Source organism: Octopus sinensis, linkage group LG16 (genome assembly GCF_006345805.1).
Source record: "Octopus sinensis linkage group LG16, ASM634580v1, whole genome shotgun sequence".
Taxonomy (NCBI): domain Eukaryota; kingdom Metazoa; phylum Mollusca; class Cephalopoda; order Octopoda; family Octopodidae; genus Octopus; species Octopus sinensis.
The window spans coordinates 43,037,675-43,057,211 of record NC_043012.1 but is presented as its reverse complement, the minus strand read 5'-3'; the positions used below and the strand labels follow the sequence as shown (position 1 = coordinate 43,057,211).

Below are 19,537 nucleotides of genomic sequence, written 5' to 3'. Positions count from 1 at the left end.
CCCTGAATACTGGTCTCTTATGGCCGTCCAGCAGCGATCACTAAACGGTATATATTCTCGGCTTCTACACAAGGCTTTTAACATCACTTATACCGACAATGTATCAAATAAGTGGCTATACGGATCTTTACCGTCTGTCGATCACACAATCAAAGATGGCAATAATTCGAATGCCACTGTTTTCGCCGAATAGATCATCCTATCACTGAGATTTTTTCTTTTATAAACCCCGTGGGTAAGTTCAAGTCTGATGGTCAGGTCTGCATGACGTACGTTCACGAGCTTATGCAATACACCGGACTGTACAGTGCCTCAGAGTTGGCACGCGCAATGTCATCTCACAGAGCCTGAAGGGAAATTTGCTTCCGAGTTCGAGCCGACGTTCACGAGTGATAAGGCATAGACCAGTGGTTCCCAACCCTTTTAATATGCTTATCCTTATATATATATATATATATATATATATACACATATACTTTTGAGTGCTACTGGTAACATGTAACCCAGTACAACCTGTTGCATGGTCGGGCCGTCGGCGTCTAAACCGGCAACCCTACCAAGCTTGCTTGGTGAGGAGGGTGTTTACTGGACACCCTGCGGGATGAAAAACAAAACCCATCAAAGGGCGGAGGAACTCTTGAGAGTCAACGGCCATCCAATAAATGTCTTAAGGCTGTATCATGCGCGGGGACATAGAAATAATACCCGATCGCGCGGTTAAACCATTGGGAGTGAAGGACTCCTAGCCTTTGTTAGGGCATCCTTCAAGGAGAAGGTAACTCAGGTAACTGGGATAACTCCGACATAAAACCTGCGGCTCAGTGGTTACCGATGATGTCGACTTGTTCTTCTTTTCGGATTATGGCTTAGTGAGTGGGATTGACACAGCCTTTCCTCACTTTAAAAAAATCTTCTTGCACAGGCATTGCACGATAACAACATTGATTAAGCTTCGTGCAATGGCCATACTCGATAACGAGGGGGCAGCCACCATATATATATTCTCATATATATGCTCATGCAAGTGCTACCAGTCGAAAGCTCCACATACTGGAAGCCAGCAAATGTATGGGGTCATCACGAGAGAATGCGCGACATTTCGGAGCCTACCTCTCGGCGGTATCATTGAGTACCGGCCCCACCTCACTGATATGCGGCTCTGCTTGCTAGATCAACTGGTTATTAAATATAGCCCAATATTCCTCTAGCCATCGCTCATTGTCTCTTTTTAACTAAATCCAGTGGCTAGCCTTCTCCACTGTAGTTTGGATATCGTTCATAGTGGTATTGACTTTACGATGAGTTAAGCCTAACGATAACAACTGTCGCCTCACACTGTGTCCAACAAATCTACATCTGACTTCGATTGGAAAATGCTCCGCTTTCCAGCCTGCGTCTTCACATTCCTCGAGGAGGTTTATATAACGGTCAATCTTTAGAGCCCGAGCGGCGTCCACGTTGTCTTCATAAGGAATCATTAATTCGGCTAGTTTTTCCTCATTAAGAATGGAGAGAACAAGAAGAATGTTCAGCGAGTCAGACATGTCGTCTTCCGAAGAAGAATTAGTGGAGGCGGTAGAAAGAATGGACATGGTACTACAGAAAAGGACATACGCAGGTGAAAAAAGAAATAAATCTGGCAAAATTACCGGAATGCCAGGACAAGATAAAAAGAGTGAACGGAGAGGTGGAGTTGTTGTTGCCCAACAGGAAAAAAAGTAAAATGGAAAAAAAGAAAATAATATACAGAGTATTAGCAAACGACAAGAACAGCACATACATAATAAACATGGAAATGATAGAGGAGGCATTAAGAACAACAGAGGAAGAAATAGTATTCCTCGCAAGAGGAAATAAGTATTCCACAGTAGTGGTGCAGTATATAAATGAGAAAACTGCTAGAAGAATGGCCACAAAGACGATAAAAAATGGAAAATTTACACTTCTACCCACTTATCTGGGGAGAAGGACATCAAGAATTAGGGTGGAGGGAATTCCACCGGATATCAAGGCAGAATTAGTAATAGCAGCGGTTATTTGCGATAATGAAGATAAGGTCGACATTGTCCAAGCGACTATAACAGAAGATAAAGGATGGAGAGGAGCGACGCTGGAAATGAGCGTCCAAGCAGAAATGGAAACCCTACAAAATTTGGCGGAGTCGATTATGACAAATGATATAACGATGAAAGTATGGGTGGAGGGCAGAGCCCCTCGTTGTTATAAATATGGCCTGAAGGGCCACATAAGAGCAAACTGTAATACGACAGTGGAACAGATAACCAAGAAAACATCAGTGGAAACGGTAGCACCCCAGAAGGAACAGAAGGAAACAGAAGAAAAGGAGAGTCAAGTGAACGAAGACGGAAAAGAGTGGGAAACCCCGGGAAAAAGAAACAGCGGAAAAGAAAAAAGGCAAGTAACTGTGCACCCCAATCCACCCCAGCACCACCCTCACCCACTGTGTCCTTCCCCGTTCCTGCAGACACCAATTCCACCCACTCCTCACCAACAAGAAAACAGAAAACAGACAAACAAGTGATAACACAAAGCCTCCACCCTGAAGAATATTTATATGAAAGATTGAAAATATGGGGAAAGATAGAAATGCCAGATGGCTGGCATCAGAAAATGGTTATAGTAGTGTCAAAAAATCAGGTTGAAGAACTTGAAAAGGAACTTGAGGATGAATATACATTAATAAGAAGAACATTGGCACCGGGAAAGAGGAATAAACTAAAAGAAATATAGGAGGTTAAATTTGTAGACTTTATGATTTTCGAGGTAAAATAGGAAAAAAAAAGGACAAGTAAGCGATGTTGACTGATGGGGCAGTTAACATCACTTTCATCTTTCATTATCACCCTTTCTCTCATTTTATCATACGATAATTTTTTTTTGATGTTTTGTGTCCCCAATGTGTTGTAGTGTCCCCTCTATGTAAGACCTTTTATGGTTGATAAAAAAAATCATCGACTAGATTCACAACTTTCTTTCACATCACATTATAATATCCGAGTTTTTCGCAACTGAAATGGGAAAGAATCCTTGGCACCCTGATAAATCTGCAGCCACCTGCCAATAGTCGCTCACAGGAAATTTCTTCTAGTTCTTATAACGGATCTGCTGTCCTGAGCACACGAAGGTAATGAAATCTCTGGTTGGTTCTTCAATCGGTTTTTTTTTTCCACTGTTGATGAGAGTAGTTTGGTTCTTTATAGCATTGAAGATAACCTTAAGAACCAAGTTGTGTCTCCATGTATATCTGTTCGATGCTAATGAACAGTTAGAAAGAATATGCTTCAGTGTTCCGACCGTTCCGCATTTGCATACATCATCCTTTGAGACGTTCTATCTTACTAGATTTATAGGCGAAGGCAAGACATCATAGATTGGAATGAGATATGGTGGTGGACTACATCTTAGCCGAGATGTAGTCCACCGGCAATACCAAGTCTCTTTCGATGAAATTGCATTGCACCCACCATATCTTGGTGTATAAGAGAAGACAGAATGTCATCGGTCTCTGCTTCTACTTTCCACATCCTGACCGTTTTTACATCTGGTGTATTACGCCTGATTGCTATGTCTCTCTATTCTCTCAGCCTCATCACCTAGTTTATGAATTTCCCTAGTTTATGAATTTCGACTATTGACGCCAGTGGCAACTGCAATGAGCCTCTTTTACGATAGAGTGTTGAACTGTTCAATATCCGAGGTAGACCTAGCCACTTTCTAATGACCACATTACATTTTTGTTCAATGATTTGAACTTGTGATAGTGCTACATCATATATCAAAAGTAGCCACGAAAGTCGCAGATACAAGCCGAACTGTAAGCACCAAATTTTATATTTACCTGGCAGCTTTGAGTTGTCAATTGCTGTTAATCCAATCTCGACTTGTTTCATAATTTGCATCCCGTGACTCCTATCTAACAATGTTTCAACGTATACTTGCCTCAAGCTCTTGGCGGGTTCTTTCTTAATTGTTGGAATGCTTTCTTTAGCTATTTGAAACTCTACTTCTTTCTGCACTCCCTTGAAATGCATCCTTAAACACTTCACAAGCTCGTGTAGCCTCAAGATATAGACCAGCGGTTCCCAACCCTTTTATTTAAATGAGTTTTCCCACGGACTCTTTTTAATATGCTTATCCTTATATATATATATATATATATATATATATATATATATATATATATATATATATATATATATCCGTACTAGGATAATTCATTCAACAACATACACACATATATATATATATATATATATATATATATATATATATATATATATATATATATATATATAAAAACATTATTGGTGAATTGAAGAAATGGAGCTGAACGCAGATTGAACAGAAATCGTTTTATTTCATTCTACACGTGTTTCGAAAGGCACAAATTACCAAAATCCGATTGAATAATGGGACCATATTGTGTCTTTCTCTTCAGGAAGAAAAAAGGAAATCCGTTGGAAAAACAAAAACAGAACAGAGGCGGAGCAAAAAACAAATCGAACTGTGCTCCTAAGAGCCCATGGCGAAACTGTTTATCAGTGTATGTTGAGAACCGGTGGCTGAAGAATTCGGTCAATCATGTGGGTGAGGGTGTATAGATGTTCTTTGTGACCGAGAATAAAGTTCTGACTATTTAAAGAATATTGGATGTTTTATAAGGGGCGAGAAAAAATCTACTTAGAGACGTGTGTGTGTGTATACTGTTCTATATATATATATATATATATATATATATATATATATATATATATAATCAGCCGAAATTACTACGATGATCCGGTTCTTGACTGAAGACTGAGGGGTTCGAATGTCCTGTCCATGTTTATTGTATCGTCTTCTAAGAGTTATACGTTCTTGTCCATGTTGTATTTTTCTACATACCTTAATATATATACATATACATACATATATACATACATATATACATACATATATATATATATATATATATATATATATATATATATATATATATATATGTATGTATATATGTATGTATATATATATATATATATATATAGAGATAGATAGATAGATAGATAGATAGATAGATAGATAGATAGATAGATAGATAGATAGATAGATAGATAGATAGATAGATAGATAGATAGATAGATAGATAGATAGATAGATAGATAGATAGATAGATAGATAGATAGATAGGTTAATCCGAACAAGAAAACACAAAAACACAAAAAAACACAACAATGCGAGGACGTGGAACAAATAAACTATTATTGGACGCTCAGGAAAGAAGGGAAGAAGGAGGGCTTAACGTTTCGAGCGGAGCTCTTCGTCGGAAGTATAGGAGAAGGAAAGATCCCGAGAAGGGAAGACAGAGGAAAAAAGTCGCCAGCGGCACTCACGAGGTCACATATTGAAAGACCGGAAGTAGAAAGGTGGAAGAATAATGTTTTTTAAAGACAGGAGAGTTTTCAAAGACAGTAGGTAGTATGTCAAAAACAAGGAAAGTGAGGGGGGAATGTGTGTGGATGTGTGCGTGCGCGGGGGTCTGCGTGTGCGCGCGTGTGTGTGTGTGCAATGATGACACGTGTGTGTGTGTATGTGTGTATGGCGAACAACTGGCTAGTAGCTGGCCAGTAGGTAAGAATAAGGAGTGGTGTTTTTTGTGTCCAGCCACAAGTCAAAACAAAGAGGTATGTGTGTGTGCGTGTATGTATATGTATCGTGTGTGTGTTTTGTTTGTAGTGTGTGTATGTGTATGTGTGTGTTCGTGTGTGTATGCGTAGAGTTTGGGTGTGTGGCGAGTAACTGTGCTTAACTTAGTGTATGTGTACGTGTGTGCTTTACGTGCGTGTGTGTGTGTATATATATGTATAATTGTGATGTATAATTGTGTGCCGTGTGTATGGGATGTATGTGTGGGTTCATTTGTGTGTGTGTGTATGTATGTGCGTGTAGTTGTGTGTGCGTGTATGTGTGCGTTTGTATGTGTGTGTGTGTAAGCGTATATGGATGTATATGCGTGTATCCGTGGGGTTGTGAGTTTTGGGTGTGTGCATTGGTGTACGTGTGTGCGTGCGTATGTGTGCGCATGTTTTTGTGTGCGTATATGTGTGTGTGTGTCTGTGCTTATATGTGTGTACGTATGTGTATGTGTGCGTGCGCGTGTAGGTATATATTGTGTGTATGTATATGTGTCGGTGTGTATGTGAATTTGTGTGTGTTTGTACGTCTGTATGTGTTGTGCGTGTATTGTATATATATGTAAATGTGTGTGTGTGTGTGCATGTGTGTGTGCATGTGTGTGTACGTGCGTGCGAGTGAATGTATTATACATGTACGTGTGTGTAAAAATATAGAGGTTTATATGTGAGTTTATATGTTTATATGTGTGTATATATATGTATGCAAGCACACACTTTATAATTGAAAGACTGATGGGAAAAAAAATTAATGTGGGTGTATGTGAATCCACAGGCACACACATACACACACTGACGCACGCCTGCAATACAGCCAACCCCATATGCATGTATGTATGTATGTATGTATGTATGTATGTATGTATGTAGTATGTATGTGTGTGTGTATGTGTGTGTGTATGTATGTATGTGTGTATGTATGTATGTATGTATGTGTGTGTATGTGTGTGTATGTGTGTATGCATGTATGTATGTATGTATGTATGTATGTGTGTAAGTGTGTGTATGTATGTATGTATGTATGTGTGTGTATGTATGTAAGCGTGCATGCGTGTATGCGTGTATGTGTGTATGTGTGTATGTGTGTGTATGTATGTATGTATCTATGTATCTATGTATGTATGTGTGTATGTATGTATGTGTGTATGTATGTGTGTGTATGTATGTATGTATGTGTGTATGTGTGCATGTGTGTATGTGTGTGTGTATGTGTGTATGTATGTGTGTATTTATGTGTGTATGTATGTGTGTGTATGTGTGTATATGTGTGTGTATGTGTGTGTATGTATGTATGTATGAATGTATGTATGTATGTGTGTGTACGTATGTATATGTGTGTGTGTGTGGATGTATGCGTGTGGGGGTTGGAGTTGTGTGGGCATAATATACATGCGTGTGCGTGTGTGCGTGTGTGCGCTTACGTGCGTGTATGTGTGTGTGTGTGTCTGCTAGATGTTTATAAGAGTGTGCGTATCTGTATGAGTATTGTTTGTTGGTGTGTGTGCACGGGCATGTGTGTGTGCGCGTGGGGGTGTGGGGGGTGTATAGGTATGGAAGTATGTGTGCGTACATGTGCATGTATGTTGTATGTGTGTGGTGTGTTCGTGGATACGTGAGTATGTGTGTGTGTGTGTGTTTCTGTGTAAGGAAAGAAAAAAAAGAAGTTGCTAGTGGGGAGAGGTGGACCGCAGTCACTAAGAGGAGGGGGCTGTGTTGAGTCCGTGTGAGGTATTGGGCTGTAGAGTGACAATGAATCGTTGTTCCAAGTGAAGCCTGGGTTGTGGAGGACCGTTGTTTCGGGCGAGACCAAACACAGAGATGTCATCGGGGGAATGGCTGGCCGAGCGGAAGTGACGTGCGACGTGAGAATTGGACCGTAGACGAACATCCCTCAGATGTTCGGCGAATCGGTCTGACAACCGGCGTCCCGTCTGTCCCACATACAGCATTCTGCAGAGGTTGCATTTAATGCAGTATATGAGACCAGACGAAGTGCACGTAAAAGAATGTCTGATACGTACCGTGCGCTGGTTGGAACCGGTGACAGCAGTGGTGTTGGTGATGAAGGGGCAGGTGTTGCAGCGGGATCTGGAGCACGGGAAGGATCCGTGTGGGGCTGAGGGGGAAGAAGAGAGGGTGCTACGGACCAGGAGGTCGCGTAGATTCCGGGCTCGTTTGAAGGAGGACAGGGGTGGGTTGGGGAAATGGGGCGGGTCGTGGGATCGAGCTGGAGACGACGGAAGGCACGTAGTATCTTCCGACGAAGGGGTAGAGTAGAGGAGTGGAAAAGGAGGGGAAAGGGGTGCGGTTGTGGGGTGAGTGAGAGGAAGGAGAAAGGGCGGTGGTGCGGTCGATGCGACGAGCGCGGGCGAGGGGGTTCAAGACCAGGGTAGGTGGGTATCCTCGATGCCTGAACAGGCGGGCCAGGTATTGAGACTGGGTCTCGAAATCCTGGTCGCGGCTGCACAATCGTCGGAGGCGGCGGAACTGGGAGTAGGGGAGTACGTTCGGTGTGGAAGGGATGGGAGGAGGAGAAGTTGAGATAGAGGTGGGAATCCGTGGGTTTGAAGAAGGCGGAGGTGGTGAGAGAGTGGGAGGGGTGGTCGATGCTGAGAGAGATATCAAGGAAGTTGACAGAGGTATTGGAGATGGTGGAAGTGAATTGTAGAGAGGGGTGGAAGTTAGAGAGGAAAGAGATGAAGTGGCAGAGTTGTCCGCGGGAAAGGGAAGTGGCGCCTATGCAGTCGTCTATGTAGCGACCGTATAGTTCTGGGGTCGGCCCGGAGAATTGGAAGAATACTTGGGCCTCAATGTAGCCAACAAATAGATTGGCGAAATTGGGGCCCATTCTCGTTTCCATCGCGACCCCAGACAGCTGTTGGTACGTTTCCCCGGCGAACGTGAAACAGTTGAGGGTGAGGACGAGCTCTGCCAGGCGGAGAATGGTGAGGGTGCTGGGGGTGAGGTCGGGACGACGGTCGAGGAAGTGTTGGAGGGCTAAGAGACCGTCGTTGTGGGGAATTACCGTATACAGGGATTTTATGTCTAAGATGAAGAGGAGGTGTGAGGGGCTGGAAGGCAAGGAAAAGGAAATGAAGAGACGGAGGGCGTGGTTGGTGTCATGTATGTGGGATGGGAGGGCTGCGACTAAGGGGGACAGGATGCGGTCGAGGTACAGGGAAAGGTGTTCAGTGGGGCAATTACAGGCAGAAACGATGGGGCGGCCAGGGTTATTGGGTTTATGAATTTTGGGAAGGAAATAGATGGTGGAGGTGCGGGGTGTGCGGACGATGAGATTGGTGGCGGTGGGGGGAGAGCAGAAGAGGAGATGAGGTCGTGGATGGTGGAGGACACTCGCTGTTGGTAAGAAGAGGTGGGATCGGAGGGGAGGAGGCGATAGAAGAGGGGATTTTGAAGCTGGCTGAGCGCTTCCTCCCTGTATAGATCTGCGCGCCACACCACCACCGCTCTGCCTTTGTCCGCCAGTTTGATGACAATGTCATTGCGGCGACGGAGGTGGCGAAGGGCAATCAATTCAGCCCGAGTGAGGTTGTCTCGGAGAGGTCTTTATATATATATATATATATATATATATATATATATATATATATATATATATATATATATATATATATATATATATATATTTATTTATTTATTGATATTTATATTTATATTTATTTATATATATGAGGGACGTTCAATAAGTAATGTCCCTGATCCACTTGCAGTTGTTTGATCTAGCTAAAATTTTGCACCTGCAATTATTTATATCTCTATAGATTAAGTGGTAAATTATAGCTCTGAATTAATCGTGGTTTCTGATTTACAGGTGTTTGAACTGAGTCAAGTGTGATATGGAGCCTGTTGAGTGTCGAGCAGTGATCCGGTTTTTGTATTTGAAAGGACGCTCACCACGGGATACATTTAATGAAATGAAAGTAACTTATGGTGATGAAGCCCCATCATATGACCTTGTAAAACGCTGGCATCGTGAATTCAAACATGGTCGGAACTCTGTGGAAACAGCTCCCAGATCTGGTCGTCCCCCTTCTGCCATTGATGAGGCATCTCTCCGTTAAGTTGAGGCTGCCATTTTGGAAGATCGACGCATAACTATTCGCTAAATAGCCCATAAGCTCAAGATTAGTACCGGGTCTGTGGAAACTATCATTCATGACCATTTTCATATGCAAAAGGTGTCTGCCAGATGGATTTCCAGGTTGCTCACACCTTTCCAGAAGCAAGAACGCGTCGTGTGCTCGAGGATGAATTTGGAGATGTGCCAAGAAGATGAGTCAAAATTTTTCAAAAGACTGATTACACAGGATGAAACCTGGGTCCATCACTATGATCCAGAGACCAAAGCTCAGTCAATGCAGTGGAAGCACCGTGACTCACCTCCTCCAAAGAAGGCAAGGGTGCAGCCCTCCGCTGGCAAGGTCATACTCACAGTCTTCTAGGACCAGGATGGAGTAGTGATGACAGATTTCCTGGCAAATGGTACCACAATTACAGGAGCCTATTATGCTTCACTTCTGAGGAAATTAAGAGAAGTTATCAAAATCAAGAGGTAGGGTAAGATCAGCAAAGGCATCCTCCTCCTGCAGGACAACGCTCCGGTCCACAACTCGCGTGTCGCCAGATCAGAAGCACAGGCGTGCGGCTATGAACTCCTCCCCCATCCCTCCTACTCTCCTGACCTTGCACCCTCTGATTTTCACCTCTTCCCATCCATGAAGTTGTTTTTGAAAGGAAAGCGTTTCCCAGATGATGCAGCCTTGATTTATGAAGTCAAGTCGTGGTTGGAGGACTAAGCTGGGGTCTTCTACAAAAACGGTCTCCAGAACTGCATCAAACGATGGGAGAAATGCGTAACTCTGTGTGGTTCCTATGTAAAAAAAGACTACTAACTGTGCCAAGTTTCGTTGCTCTACTGCTATGGGAAGTGGGTCAGGGGCATTACTTATTGAACGCCCCTCGTATATATATATATATATGTGTGTGTGCGTGTGTGTGTGTGTGTGTGTGTGTGTGTGTGTGTGTGTGTGTGTGTGTGTGTGTGTGTGTGTGTGTGTGTGTGTGAAATTTTGAATTTAGTTCACGGGCCCCCAGTACTACCTTTGCGGACCACCAGGAGTCCGCGGATCCCAGGTTAGGAACCACTGGTATAGACTAAAGAGAGAGAGAAAGTAATTTTCATCATCGCTATCATCGTAGTCGTTGTAGTAAATATATGGTCGGCATATATTTCTCAAGCACAACTGCAGAGGGTGTGGTATGGTCAAATCACAACTGAAACTGATACTGACACTGAAATATCATTCCTCTTATCAAGTTCTGTTTTTGCCAGTGTGTCTATATTTTTAAACTATACTTACCATAAATAAACAACATAAGTCTTCTTTTCTTAAAAAACATTTGTTGAAGACGGAAATATCCGGTTTCTCACATTAATCTCAGCGAGGAAATACAAACCTAATGTTTATACATTTACCGAGGAACATTCACGATGGAAAAAGAAACGGTTCCAACTAAAAGTTGAAACCAACAAATTTGGCTATCACAGCTATGTACGGTTTTTTCCATAAGCAAACAATATCTGTCTTATAATGAAGAGTTGAATGTTGTGACCCACTAAGCCGTTAGTTAGCGCAAAATATATAATTTCTTGACATTCAACTACGGTAGTAGTTGAATAATATTTTTAAGGCTGCAATTTACTCATACACAGCACCTTCAGAGTTTGTCACTAATTCAGTTCTTAACCAAATTGAAACCTGCTAACATTTTTGAAGAAGACTGGTCTCTAGCTACATTTTTGGCATAAAAAAATTGAGATATGATCCAGCAGAAAAAGTTTGCATCAAAATTTGTAATAACGTTATAAGAGAGTAAGTTTAGATCTAAATAACTTTTTTATTTTAAAAGCAAAATATATTTATCTTAACGTCAATGATAGAAGAAAGCATGAAGAATTCCATAGCGTTGTTCCCATGCAACAAAAATTTGTATCAAAAAAGTTGTGATGTAAAATATCATGAAAAAATATAAGGCAGAAAATTGGATTTAAGTGTAATTAACTTTCTTATTTTAAAAACAAACTATATTTTAATTTAAGTATAATTAACTTTTACATCTTAAAAACAAACTATATTTTAATTAAGCTTAAATGATAGAGCTCAATTCGAGGAATTTCATGGTATCCATCTCATGCAATGAAGTTTTTAAAGAAAAAGTTATGAGTGTTTGTTTCTCAAGTTTGAGAGTGATAATATATTTCTATACTTTTTTTGTGAATATAGTTCTATAAGGGGGCTTTTATATGTCACTGGCATGATTGAAGTAAAGAAAAAAGATATCAACGATACCGCTAATTGAGACATTTGACACATTATTAATTAGCATAATAGCATAGCCTGGGGGGAAAATGAATTACATGGGAAAATGCGGGCAAGAGAAATAATATTCTTAAGATTATAAACCTTAGCTAATATTTTCTAAATCTAAATATTTTATTTGAAACTTTATCCTTAGCAGCAATATCTTAAGTAAAAATTTTCTTGTTTTGTACTCTACCAGATGTAATAATTTGTCCTGAACTTTGCAAAATGTAATAACCTGTCCTGCAATTTTCCAGGTTTATAATCTTAAGAATATTATTTCTCTTGCTCGCATTTTTCCATGTAATATAGAGATGAAAACTCAGATATACATACAAAGAGTACCTAAATGAAACCGTGATGGTAATGACTTTACTGATGATATTGATAACATAGCTTCCAATGATGCTCCAAATCGGATAGTAGGGCATCGTGTGTGCGAAATGGTGCTTGTAACAACGGTATGAACCATGATTTGAATTTGTAAGCAAACATGAATGTGACTTTATTATTTTGTTTATACCTAAGTGAAATAAAGAAAAGGATAAAGAAATTGAAACTCAAAACAGTTCACTGAGAAATTAATACGCGTTACATGATACGAAAAACTTATGCAGAAATAACACTCATACACAACCTGAAATAAAAATGAAAAGAAAAGTGAAACAATAAACAATCATAAGCAAAATGGTAAACCGACAAGTAAAAACAAATAAAAGGTAAAAAAGATAAAAACAATTCTATTCATAGAGTTTGTTGTAAAAGTTGAATAGAATGTTAAAGATAAACAGAGCAAAGGCGGAAAAAAGTTTCCATTTGTCCAGCTAGGCGGAAACTGATGTTAAAGGACCTGCTGTTGTTAAGAGTTTTCTTAGCAAAGATGAAGGCAATGAACCCTTTTTTCGCTTTCTGTCAATATTTATTATTGCCGACTTTATAGAATAAAAGGTGTAAAGGATGTTTTGTTTTTCTTTTAATGATATAACAACTGTGAAATGGTCTCTAGCAAAAGTGGCAGAAAATACAAAACGCACTTCTACATAAACACAGGTCACCTTTATAGCAGAAACATTTTGAAAACATTAAGCCACTTTATCTATTACCTTCCCTAAATGTCATTTCTATTTTGTCGCTTTCTCTTACACTACATCCCTGCTCCAAAGTTATCAATAACAATGTGATTATATCTTGTTTATGTCAGACTTACAAGATTTACTAAAAAGAGCTTTGAAAATACAAGAGAGGGCAGATTAAAACGGGAGAGGGTTGATTAAAATATTCAAATAGTTAGTGAACCAGAGCGATGAAAAGATTGACGGCAATTATTTTTATGGTGATTGGTGAACTTGGCACATCTAAACTGCTACCTAAGCGGCTGAAGGATACTGGTATTGAAACTCGCATTGCTGATCTGCAGGAAAGTGCAAATCTGTATTCTATGAGAATCCTAAGAACGATTCTTAAGATTCGATGAGTCTTGTTGTCACCAAACCTCAAGGCAACATACCTGCTAACTGTTATAGTCATAAATAACAATAATTCTTTCTATCGACTCCAATGCTGAAATGGTAGTTATTTTATCGATCGCAAAATGATGAAAGACAAAGATGACCTCGGTGGAATTTGAATTCAGAATGGAATCAGCCGGAAGAAAAGCTGCAAAGCATTTTATCCACCGTGCTAACGATTCTACCAGCTCGATACTGGAATAATAATTCTCCTTTCTACTATAGACTCAAGGTCTGAAATTTGTGGGGAAGATTAGTCGACTACATCGACCCCAGTACTCAACTGGTACTTATTTTATAGATCCCGAACGGATGAAAGCAAAATCAACCTTGTGGGCATTTGAACTCAGAACGCAAAGTTGGAAGAAATACTGGTAAGCATTTTGTCCCACACGGTAACGATTCTTCCACGCCACCGATATTATCGAAGGAAAATACAAAGGCCGATACATCTTGGCACCAGTGACGTCGCAATTCATTTCTACAGATGAGTGAACTGGAACAACGTGAAATAAAGTGTCTTGTTCAAGAACACAACGAGAATCGAACTCAGAAACTCACGACGCTCTAACCACTGAGCCATACACCTTCACATGTATGTATATATGTATGCATTATTATTATTATTATTATTATTATTATTATTATTATTATTATTATTATTATTATTATTATTATTCAGTAGTTTTATTTTTATATTGTGCTTTCACTTCACTACCGAGCGCAGCTCTGTCTGCCTTGGGTATGTGCTGTGTTTTGTTGTGATGCTCTGATGGTTATTGTATGGAAAGTGTTCTGTGTAGGATGTGTGCAGTGCCTAGTAGTGCAATTTTCTGTATGTTATATGTGTTTGTAAGTCGTGGTGTTTTTGTTATGTATTTGTCTGAATATTTTTTTATCATGCCTAATGCACCTACTATATATGATAGGAATTGTTTCTGGTTTTAGATTCCACATTCTAGTTACCTCTATTTCCAGGTCTTTGTATTTTGAAAGTTTCTCCATTTCTTTTAGAGACACGTTGTCATCTGCCGGTATTGATACATCAATTAGAAAGCATTTTTTTCTTCATGATCTCTGACAACTATATCTGGTCTGTTGGCCTTAATTTCTCTATCTGTGTGTATCGGCATATCCCAGAGTATGGTTGCTTTCTCGTTTTCTGTGACCTTTTCTAGTGTGTGCCTATACCATCTTTTTTCTGTTGTTATTCCATAATGTTGGCATAGCTTCCAGTGTATGTAGGTTCCAACTCTGTCATGTCTGTGAATATATTCCTTATTATTATTATTATTATTATTATTATTATTATTATTATTATTATTATTATTATTATTATTATTATTATTATTGAGTGATCATTTTCAAGCACTGAAGGTGGTTTGAGTTCTCACCAGTTTTTATCATGGGGCAAGTTCAGGCTTTTGCAAATTACCCAGTGAATATATTGTGCAGCTCTATCATGACTGTTGAGATACTCTGTAGGCCGAAGAAGACTGCAATTGGAGACAGCATGATCAATGATTTCATTTTGTTGTTGACATACACGACATGTTGGGCTACTGCCGTTCTTTAATATGTTGGCCTGGTAGTTTCTTGTAGATAGGCATTAATCTTGGGCTGCTATGATAAACCCTTCTGTTTCTGATTCTAAGCCAGAGGTCATTAGCCATTGATGGGTGAGAGCTTTGTCAGCATCGGCATTATTCGCTCTCTTTGGGTATTTGCCAATGAGAGGTTTTTCTTGCCCTTTATCATTCAGGTTTTCATGCGCTTAGCTTTTTCTGCGCTTGTTTTTTGTATGTCTAATTCTGGAATTTGTTGTATTCGGAATTCACTTAGAAATTCATTTGCCTGTTTTGTTACTGAGTATGATGCTTTCTTGTTTTCATGTTTTGAGACAAGTTTTAACTTCCAGTCCTCAGAGTTTTTCAGGTAGGTGTCTAGGCCACTTGTGGCAATCTTCATTGTTAATGCCAGTTGTAAAAGTCCACGGCCTCCCACTTTTCTTGGCAGATAAATTCGTCCTATATCTGCCTTAGGGTGGTGCATTCTATGCATTGTCAATAGTTTTCGTATTTTTCTGTCAAGATTACATATTTCAGTAATTGACCAGTTAATGATATTGAAACTGTAAGTCACAACTGGTATGGCTAAAGCATTGATCGCTTCGATCCTGATTTTTGCATTCAACTCTGTCTTGAGTATTGCTCTTACTCTGCGATAACATTCTCTCCTGATCATTTCCTTCATCACTGAAGGTACTTGTAGCTCTCCGCTGAGTCTAACTCTTTTATGACATTCCGCTGGTCAAGGTTAACGTTAGATGTTTCTGTCATTTTTCCTTTGATAAAGGTAGCTTTTTCACATTTATCGAGGCCAAATTGCATTCTGATGTGATCACTGAATTGTTTAACAATCGCTAGTAAGCCCTTGAGTTGTTGGTCATTTTTTGCAAAGAGCTTTAAATCATCCATGTAAATGAGATGATTTATATTTTTATCAAACATTTTATAACCGTACTGTGCATCATTGAGCAATTTTGAGAGAGGTATTAAGGCTAAACAAAAGAGGAGTGGTGATAGGGAAATTTTTACATCACCAGTTCAAAGTTAGTGTGATTCTCCATGATCTCATACTTACAGACAAAAAGTTTCGCAGAGTAGGCGCTATTTTATACATTTCCAGGCATTTCTTAATCCAGCTATGTGGTAGGCTATCAAAAGCCTTTTTATAATCTATCCAGGCTATCGACAAGTTTTTGTATCGTTTGTGACAATCTTCTAAGATCATCTTATTGATGAGTAGCTGACCTTTACAACTATAGGATCCACGTTTACATCATTTTTGTTCATTAGGGAATATGCTGCTGTCTGTTAAAAAACTATAGGTATATTCCGCCAGGACAGATGTTAGCGTTTTGTACATAGTTGTTAAGCAGGTTATGGGTTTATAATTTTTTGCTTCATTTGTTTCTTCACTTTTTGGAAGCAGGAATGTTAAACCATTAACTAGCCAAGAAGGCATCCAACTAGGGTGTTGCAAAACATCGTTGTAAAGTTCTTATAGCAGTTCATGGCTGGGAACCAGAAGTTAGGAATTTTATCCTTTCCTGGAGACTTCCATTTGCTTGACCTCCTGAGAGCAAATCTTATATCTTCTACCTTGATACCCTCCCACTTTTGCCCCTCTAAGGCGTCCAAGTCTGTAGATATTCTATCAATCCAAGGGGCCTTTTCGTTGTGTGTTTTTCTTCTGCCCAAATTTTATTCCAAAATCCCTGCACTTCTTTTGGTGGTACAGACTTTACAGTAACTGGTGTTTTCCCTATCTTCCTGTAAAAAATTTTGGGGGTTATTTTTAACATGTTGTTGTCCTTGAAGAATCTAACATGTCTTTCGTACCTCGCTATGCGGGCAGCTTTAGCACATACCTTTTGCTTGATAGTTTCTATAGTGGCATCAATGTCAATTATGTTTTTTCTTTAATTTTCGGGTTTTTGTAGGTTTGGTAGTCTTGTCAAACTTAAGGTTTTTCAAACATTCTATGTCAGACCTAAGTAGCTTAATTTGATGTTGGATATGCTCTTACCAAGAAGGCTTTTGTGGGAATGTTGCCATTTTCACCACATATAATCGTTGAGATTCTCGCGGATGCATAGAGATCTGTGGTTGAGATCTGTGATATCAACATCATTAGCTGAAATTATATCCTTAAGTGCAAGGCCGATTTTACCTATTATTCTCAGGTTTTGGTTAGAATTGCGGATTTTTGAGAGAGTATCGCGTTCATCCATACTAATTTCTTTAATTTTCAGCCATTCAATCATGATTTGATTTTTTAGCTCATGTAGTTCTGTTGGGTCAATATTTGTGTGACTTTCTTCATCTATTTGATTTTCATGTCTTAGAATTTATGGTTGGTTCAGAGAGTATTTCACTTTGCCTATCAATTACATTAACTCTTTCAATCCTTACTGCGTTTTCATCAGCCCTGAGCTGGTCTATAATTATTTCCTCAGTAGTATCTTCTTTAGCTACAGCTTCGTTCTTTTTATCCTTTGCTGCTTGTTTAATTTGGTCAATCTCTACTTCAGCCAGTAATTTTTTTTTCATAATGTTTCTTCTGACGTTGGCAAGTTTGTTACTGTCTATGTAGGGTCTTACTTCAGGGTGTTTCCGTCTCCAGTTTAAGTAGGTTTGTACAGTGTTAGATTTATCTGTGGGGAAATATATGGCATGGTAGAAGGCCGTAAGAACTTCTTTATTATCTTCCCTAGACCATTTTTCATTCTTTTTCTTTTGGTTATTTGATGACGGGCATGGATGGCCATCTGTTGAAATATTCCGGTTGTGGGGTACTTCCAGCTCCTGTGTGTTGGGAATATTTGAACCAGTAGCTGATTTTTCGACTCGAATCTGGTTCAACATTCGAGTATGTGCTCTTTTGTAACCCGATCGATGACCATTGTGGTTTGTAATTTGTTTTGTTAACAGTGAAGCATGACGAGCTTCGACGCTTACATTAGGAAACGGATCTGTCTGTTTAGGGTTAGGGTTATTATTATTATTATTATTATTATTATTATTATTATTATTATTATTATTATTATTATTATCATTATCATTATCATTATTATTATTATTATTATTATTATTATTATTATTATTATTATTATCATCATCATCAGTATCATCATCATTATATGAAAACTCACAGCTTATTTTGTCGGAAAGTGTTGGCTGTTCACAGCCAGCAGACCAGGGTGACACTTGCTTACTGGTCATGCTTCAAGAACCCTGCGAAGAATTCTTGCAGTTCGAAGTAATGCTGATCTTTGTAGGTGTTCTACATTCACACTTGCACCAATCTTTTTCAGCCACGTTGGTAGTTGAGCGACACCAATTTCAACTGTTATCACGTCTACTTACTTCATTGACCACAACCTTCGTATTTCCCACTTCAAATTGTCATAGTTGTTTATTTTTTCTTCTTCTTTCTCATTGATCCTGTTGTCACGGGGGCATGCTATGTCGATAATCATACATGTTCTGTCTTTTTTCTTCACCACAACAATGTCCGGTTTCCGATGTCTGGTTAGGTGATCGCAATGGATCATTGCATCCCACAGGATTTTGCAATTCTCATTTTTGGTGACTCCTTCTGGAGTTTGCTCATACCACGTCTTTTCTCTTTGTAGGCCGTGATTTCCACAGAGCTCCCAATGGATCATTCTTGCCACATTGTCATGGCGTCTTTTGTATTCGCGTTGTGTCAGTTTCGGGCATTTGCTAACAATGTGCCATACCGCTTCACCCTCCCACCACACATTCTGCATTTGTCACTATCGGTAGTGTTGTCTATTCTGCACTTCATATTGTTGGTCCTTAACGATTATTCCTGAGCTGCACATATGAGTGCTTCTGTCTCTGTCTCAAGGTCACTCCCCTTCATCCATAACCACCGGTTCTCTGAACCTGTCTTGGTGTTCACATCTCTTGCAAACTGACCGTACATTTTTCCTTCCATGCATTTTCTTTTTTTTTTCAATTGTTCATTTCTTGTTTAAATTTTTCTTTCGTTACAGAATTTTCAGTTTTGATGACGCCGGTCTTCTTCACGTGTTTCAACAGTGGCTCCACGACATTTTTTATATACCGCCCTGAGCTGTTTTCCTCTGCTTCGATACAGCCCTGACAACTGATCAAACCTCTCCCACCCTTTCTTCTCGACAAGTACAGCCTATCGATGTTACTCTTACTCCGTGTACTGTCAACATTTTTCTGGTCTTGGCATCCATTTTCTTCACTTCTCTCTTTTGCCATTTTATAATTCCCGCTCCATACCGAAGTGATGTTATCACCCACGTATTAACTGCTAGGTAGCAATCAGCCCCTTTTGCTATCATTCCCAGGGCACCTATGACAACAGGTATTGTTTTAGTCTTCAGGTTCCA

General features: G+C 39.6%; 2 long non-coding RNA genes across 2 annotated transcripts in view; one reads left to right on the top strand and one right to left on the bottom strand.

The window, feature by feature from the left end:
• Window positions 1-1,042: 1,042 nt before the first annotated feature.
• Window positions 1,043-19,537, bottom strand: part of LOC118766620 — a 23,796-nt gene continuing 5,301 nt past the window's right edge. Inside the window, exons 2-3 of the long non-coding RNA XR_005002558.1 lie at window positions 10,207-10,212; window positions 1,043-1,157 (exon numbers count right to left, since the gene is read on the bottom strand). This is a non-coding gene — a long non-coding RNA (uncharacterized LOC118766620). The remainder of the gene's footprint in view (window positions 1,158-10,206; window positions 10,213-19,537) is intronic.
• Window positions 16,940-19,537, top strand: part of LOC118766619 — a 12,484-nt gene continuing 9,886 nt past the window's right edge. Inside the window, exons 1-2 of the long non-coding RNA XR_005002557.1 lie at window positions 16,940-16,951; window positions 17,776-17,778. This is a non-coding gene — a long non-coding RNA (uncharacterized LOC118766619). The remainder of the gene's footprint in view (window positions 16,952-17,775; window positions 17,779-19,537) is intronic.